Consider the following 7,910-nt stretch of genomic DNA (forward strand, 5'->3'; position numbering starts at 1 on the left):
AATAAATAAATAAATAAATAAAAATAAAGATATTTGCACTAGATTATTAATTTCAGCTCAATTCATAATTACCAAGTCGTGGAAGAAGCCCAAGTTCCCATCAACCCATGAAAAGATTAATAAATTGTGGTATATGTGGAATACCCTGGAATACCATGGAATACTATGCAGTAGTAAAAAAAAAAATGGAGACTTTTTCTCTTTTATATTTATATGGATGGAGCTGGACAATATTCTTCTTAGTAAATTATCTCAGTTATAGAAAAAAGTATCCAATGTACTCAGTACTACTGTGAAACCAATTTATAATAACTCACACTTGCATATGAAAAATGAAACATAAATTTAGCCTAGGATGAAGGAGGGAAGGTGAGGGTGAGGGATCAGGAGGGGATCCCTGGGGAGGGGATGCAAAGGATAATAAGGGATAGTAGGGGCACCACAACTATGAAACCCATTGCAAGTACTAGTTGGTTCTATCATGTATAGAACAGAATTGTCCTAATGATATAATTGGGTAAATGAGATGAAAACTATGCTGATTAGTATTATGTAAGCACTCCAATTTGTACAAATAATCAATACATTGAAATGGGCATAAAGGTATTTATAATCTATGTACAAAAGACTTATTAAAAGAAATAGTAACTACTCATGCTGTCAAAGACCTGCTACTCCAGAGTTTGCGGATTGTTAAGATGTGTGTCATAGTACCCTACTGTTCACATTTATTACTCCTTTCTCACTCTTACTGTTTCTCCTTTTATTTGTCAATATTTCTTTTTACTGACCCCTTCAACTTTCCCTTTTTTATTTTTTAAAATCTTCTTTCCCCGTTTGTTCTTCAATCTTCCAAATATTTTAGCCCATTACCAAAAGAAGTTGTCAAAACCTTAGATCAGAAGCATGGTAACTTAAATAGCAAGAAGAAGAGAAAGGAAAATTAGGGAAAGGAAACAAATAAAAAAAATACTCTTGAGGAAGAAACTGTAGAAAAATCCTGTCAACATGTACAACCAGTCCAGAGCAACCCCACAAGGGACCAAGAAGGAGCTAATTCAGAGTATTCCAGCTATAAAGAAATGTTAGAAATGATAGAAGGGGAATTTAAAATACAGGTGATGAAAGCAATGAAGAAAATTGCTTAGAAAGTGGAATATAACTAAAAGCAAATCCAAAAACAGAATCAAGTAAGAAAACAAGAATGACCATTAAGTCAGAATAAGGTATGAACAATATGAAAAATATAGAAATGATATAACACAGCTAAAGAAATTGAAGCAGTCAAAGAGAACTTTAAGTTCTCTCTAAGCAGAGAACATAAAAATGTAGTGGAAAGTATGAATAACAGATTAGACCATGCAGAAGAAATAATTTTAGTGTTAGAGGACAAAGCTCTTGAGATAACTCAGAGAGAGAGAGAGAGAGAGAGAGAGAACAGAAGAACATTCACTGAAAGAATTATGTGACTTCATCAAGCATTCAAACATGTGAGTTATTGGTATCCCAGAAGGGGAAGAAGAATGTCCCAGGTGATTGGAAGCTGTACTAAAGAATATTATAAATGAGTTTCCCAAATATCACCGAAGATTCCAACACACTTCTTTCAGAGGGACATTGGACCCCATATAACCTCAACTCAAATAGAGCTTCTCCAAGACACACTATGATGAACTGTCCAAAGTGAAGCCAAAAGAAAAGTTTCTGCAAGCTGCCAGGAGTAAGCGCCAATTGACCTACAGCAGCAAATCCATCAAGGTGACTGCAGACTTCTCTAATGATTCTTGTCCAGAAATGATCCAGAAGATGATCATTTCTGGAATTTTCTCTGAAAATTTCCAGCCCAGAATTATATATATTATTTTAAAGCTAAGCTAAGCTTTAAAATTGATAGAGAAATAAAATTTTTTACTGATATGCAAACACTGCTGAAATTTGCCTCAACAAGACCAGCTTTAAAGGAAATTTTTCAACCTGTTCTACACACTGACCATCAAAATGAACCATCAGCAAAATAAGCACCCAGAAACTAAAGGAAAGAACCTAGCTTCCAAAATGATGCAAAAGATAAAACTAAGCAATAGACTTTCACAGAATAAGATGAAGAGAATGCTAACACACTTATCAATTATCTCAATAAAAGTTAGCTCCTATTCCCCCACTGAATAGGCATAGGTAGACTGATTGGATGAAAAACCCCACAAGCCATCCATATACTGTCTGAAGTAAACATACCTAGTCTCAAAAGACAAATTAAAACTCAGAATTAAATGTTGGAAGACAATTTTACAGGAAAATGGAATTCAGAAAAAATGAGGAGTTGCAATCTTATTTTCAGATACAGGTGGACTTAAATAAAATCAAAAAAGACAAAGATGGACACTTCACATTGGTCAAGACAAAATTACAACAAAAAGACATTTCCATTCTGAATATTTGTGCACCCAACTTAACATGCTTCCTAATTCTTAATAAAAGGCCTTAATTAGTCTGAGCATTATGATATCTTATAACACCACAATAAGAGTATAATTAAACATTTCTTTTACAGACCTAGACAGATCCACTAAACTCAAAGTGAACAAAGATATAAGTGTCTTAAATTAGACACCAAAACAACTGTGCTTGAAAGACCCACAACATAAAGAATATACATTATTTTCAGCATCCCATGAAACATTCTCCAAAATTAATCATACTCTAGGACACAAAACGGATCTCAATAGAATCAAAATAATTGAAATTTTACCTTGTATCCTCTCAGAGCACAAAGCAGTAAAGGTGGAAATCAACTCCAATAAAAACGTTCAACTCCAAAAAAAGCATAGAAATTAATCAATCTTACGCTGAATGATAGTTGGGTGCAGGAAGAAATAAAAGAGAAAATTATTAACTTTCTTGAGCATAACAAGAAAGAAGACACAAGCCACCAAAACCAGTGAGATACAGAAAAAGCAGTCCTGAGAGGAAAATTTATTGCTTTAAATGTCTCCATTCAAAAAACTGAAAAAGAGTGCATCAACCAACTCACAAGCCATCATATGGAATTGGAAACAGAACAATGTAAGCCTAAACCCAGTAGAAGAAAAGAAATATCCAAAATTAAATCAGAGATTAATGAAATTGAAAAAAAAAAAGAATTATTCACAAAATTAATGGAACAAGGAGTTGGATTTTTGAAAAAAATTAAAAAAAAAAATAGATAAACCTTTGGCCTGACTAACCAGAAATAGAAAAGTAAAATCTCCAGTAACCTCAATCAGAAATGATAAAGGAGAAATAACAACAGGTGCCACAGAGATACAAGATATTATCTCTGAATAATACCCAGAAACTGTCCAGAAATCGGACAATGTGAAGGAAATGGATTAATATTTGAAATCACACTCTCTTCCTAGACTTAGCCAGGAAGAAATAGACCTCCTAAAAAGACTAGTGTCAAGCACCAAGATAAAAAAAAACAAAAAAACAAATCTCCCAAGAAAAAAATGTCCTAGTCCAGATGTCTTCACATGAAAATATATTAAACCTTCAAGGAAGATCTCATCTGCATACTGCAGAAATTATTCCAAAAAATTGAGGACAAAGGAATCTTCCCCAACACATTCTATGAAGCAAACATTATCCTGATAGCAAAACCAGAAAAATACCCAAGTAAAAAAGAGAACTTCAGACCAATTTCAGTAATAAGTATAGATACAAATATTTTCAACATAACCCTAGCCAATAGATTAAAGCTTATTATTAAAAACATCATACACAATAACCAAGTAGGTTTTATCCCAAGGATGTAAGGTTGGTTTAATATATACAAGTTCATAAACATTATTCACTGTATCAACAGAAGCAAAAACAAAGAACATATGATCCTCTTAATAGATGAAGGAAAAGCATTTGACTAAATCTAGCATCCTTTTCTAATTAGAACACTGAGAGAATAGTCATATGTAGCACATTTCTTAAACTGATGGACACTGTCTATGACAAACCCAAATTTAATATTTTACCATATGTTGTAAAATTTAAAGCTTTTTCACTTGTAAGTGAAACCAGACAAGGGTGTCCTCTGTCACCTTTACTATTCAACATAGTGCCAGAAGTTTTATCCAATACAGTCAGGCAAGGAAGAACATAAAGGGCATCCAAATGGGAGAAGAGGATATGATGATATGATGACATATTATACTTAGAGAAACCCAAAATTCAACCACAAGAATAGTAGAAGTCATCAAAAAAAAAAAAAAAGAAGTAGTGTCTCAGGATATAAAATCAATGTCTACAAGACAGTAGCCTTTGTATAGACCAGTAACAGTTAAGATGAGAGGCTAATTAAGGACACAGCTCCCTTCACCATAGCTCAAAAAAAAAAAAAGAAAGAAAGAAATACCTAGAAATATATCTAAGAAAAGAGGTGAAGGACCTCTATAAAGAAAATTATGAAACCCTAGGAAAATAAATAAAATAGGATATTAACAAATGAAAGAACATACCAGGCTCATGGCTGGGAAGAATCAACATCGTTAAAATGTCTATACTTCCCAAAGCATTCTACAGATTCAATGTTTTCCCTATTTTAGAGGGAAGGGGATCGGTGGGATCACACCTGTTGTGCATCTTACAGGGGTATTTGTGAAACTTGGTAAATGTAGAATGTAAATGTTTTGGCACAGTAACTGAGATAACACCGGAAAGGCTATGTTAACCATCGTGATAAAAATGTGTCAAATGGTCTATGAAGTGAGTGTATGATACCCCATGATCATATCAATGTATACAGTTATGATTTAATTAAAAAAAAAAAGAATAGTATCTACGACAGGGGAAAAAAAATACATCAACATCATTCAAGACTGGGAAAAAATAATTCTTCATTTTGTATGGAACCAGAAAAAAACCCACACAGCTAAGGCAGTTCTTAATAATAAAAACAAAACTTTTATTGTTTTGTTAATAACATCACCATACCAGACTTTATGCTTTATGGTACTACAATGTCATAGTGGTCAAAACATCATGGTATTGACACAAAAACTGAAACATAGACACTTGAAATTTAATAGAAAACAAGGAAATGAAACTAACATCTTAACCCACCTAGTCTTGGATAAATTAATCAAGGACATAAACTGGGAGAAAGAATGCCTATTAAATGAATAGTGCTGAGAGAACTGGATATTCACATGTAAAAGATTAAACTACACTCACACCTTTGTCCATTTACAAAAATTGTTTCAAGATGAGTTCAAGACCTAAATTTAAGGCACGAAAAGATAAAAATACTCAAAGAAAGCATAGGCAAAACACTTTAATATTTTCATCTGGCAAAAGACTTCATGAAGAAGACTTCCAGGATAATTGCAACAACAACATAATAAATAAACAGGACTTAGTGAAACTGAGGTTCTGTGCATCAGAGACAACAACTAAAGAAAATCAACAGCTTTACAATGGAAAAAGATATTTACATATTTTAAATCTGACAAAAAGTTGATAACTATTATCCACAGAGAACTCTAATCAATCTACAAGAAAAAAGTCAACAATTCTGTATATTGGTGGGCAAGCAGAATGAATAGAACCTTATCTAAAGAACACAGAAGAATGGCTAAAAAAAATATGAAAAAAATGCTGTAATCCCTAATTGTTAGAGAATTGGAAATCAAAACCACCCTGTGATATCATCTAACCCCAGCAGGAATGACCCGTATCACAAAACTGCAGATGCTGGCATAGATGTGTTGAGAGGGATCACTTTTTACACTGCTAGTGGTAGTAAAACTAATACAACCTCTTTGGAAGAAAGTATAAAAACCCTCAAAGAACTTAAACTATACCTCAAATTTGATCCTGCAATTACATTACTGTGCATCTACCCAGAAGAAAAAAAATATTTTAGCACGAGACTGTTTTTTACAGCTCAATTTACCATTGCCAAAATGTGGAACCAACTTAAATGTCCACCAACTCAGGAATGGCTTAACAAGCCATGGTATATTTATACCATGAAATAACCACTCAAAAAGATGGAGACTTTATACCTTTTGTGTTAACCTGGATGGAAGTGGAAGACATTATTCTTAGCAAACATCACAAGAATGGAGAAACAAGAATCCTATGTATTCAATTCTGATATGACAACACTTAACGACCTAGTACATGGAGGGGTATGGGGAAAGGGGAGAGCAGAGAGAGAGAGAATGAGGGAAGGAAGGGGAGAGCAAAGAGAGGTAAAAGGAGAGGGTAAGAAAGAGCAATGGGAGGGTGGCGCCTGTGGCTCAGCGGGTAGGGCGCCGGTCCCATATGCCGGAGGTGGCGGGTTCAAACCCAGCCCCGGCCAAATTAAAAAAAAAGAAAGAGCAATGGGATGGAAGGAATGAGGAGTGTGGGAGTTTACAGTGCAAGACACACCTTTTGGGGGTGGGACACAATTATAAGAGGGACTTTACCTAACTAATGCAATCAATGTAATCTGCTTTTTGGACTCTCCATAAATCCCCAACAATAAAAATGAAAGAGTAGAAAATCTGCTGTCATCTTAATGGCTCTACCTTTGTAGTTTAACTGGTGCTTATTACTAGCTGCTTTTCGAATTTTCTCCTTTATTTTGACTTTGGAAAAGTTCATTACAATGTACCTTGGAGAGGCTCTGTTAGAATTGAGATGGCCTGGGGTTTGATATTCATCTGGAAGGAGTGTGTCAGGATCCTAAGTAAAACTTGGGAAATTTTTATTTTTGAAAGTCTCCAGAAGGGAGAAGGGATCTTGGCTAAGTGTCTTTCCCATCCATAATAATGCTCCACCCCCTCAAAATTAGAAATCTTGAATACAAAAATGTCAAGCATGAAAATTTCAGCAACAATAAAGAAGCTTTGAACAAAGAAAAGTCCTGGACTAGATAGTTCAACAGAGTTCTTTCAAACCTTCAAATAAGGGGTTGTACCTACATTGAAAAATTTGTCACAAATAATGAGAAGGAATCCTCTCTGATTCTTCCTACAAAGTAAATATCGCCCTCATGCCAAAACCAAGAAAAGGTGCAACAGAATAAGAAAACTACAGATAAAGTCATCAATGAATATAAATGTTAAATCCTCCAAAAAGTTTTAGAAAATAGAATTCAGCTACCCATTAAAAAAGCATATAGATCACAATATGTGTGCCAGTATGGAACACTTGTTCAACATACACAAATCCATAAATATAATTGACCACAAATGTAGAACCAAATCAAAGACTATGTGATCCTCTCAATAGGTTCAGAAAAAGCATATGACAAATTCCACCAAACTATTTTGATTAAAAATACTCAAAGAAATAGGCATTGATGGGACATTTCTTAAACTAATTGAAGCCATCTATGGCCAACATTGTACTGAATGGAGTTAAACTGAAAGCATTTCTACTTAGAAGTGGAACCACACAAACATGCCCACTATCACCGCAACTATTTAACATAGTGATGAAAATCCTAACCAAAGTAATCAGACAACAGAAGGGTACATATGGTATCCAAATTGGGACAGAGAAGGTCAAACTTCTGTTTTTTATTGATATTATCTTATTCTTAGAAACAGAGATTTTTAGCATTAAAAAATAATTCCTTTGAGGGAGGAGCAAGATGGCAGTTGAGTAATAACTTCCTTGCAACTGGGCAGGGTGAGCCTGGGGAGAGAAGACTCCAGGCCTCTCTGGATAGTGGGATCTGCCGAGAAACATCCTTTTGGGAACACAGGGAGTCAGCTAGAGACTTTTAGACCCCATGAGGAGGACAAAATCACTGAAGAACTAGCAAGTGGTCGAGTGTGTTTCTTCAGTCTAATCCCACCAGAAGCTGTAAGTATAGCAGCAGCAAGATTGCAAATTGGAAAGGCCTTACCTGTGACCTGTTTAATTTTTTATGCACTTGGCAC

Source organism: Nycticebus coucang, chromosome Y (assembly GCF_027406575.1).
Source record: "Nycticebus coucang isolate mNycCou1 chromosome Y, mNycCou1.pri, whole genome shotgun sequence".
NCBI classification, from domain to species: domain Eukaryota; kingdom Metazoa; phylum Chordata; class Mammalia; order Primates; family Lorisidae; genus Nycticebus; species Nycticebus coucang.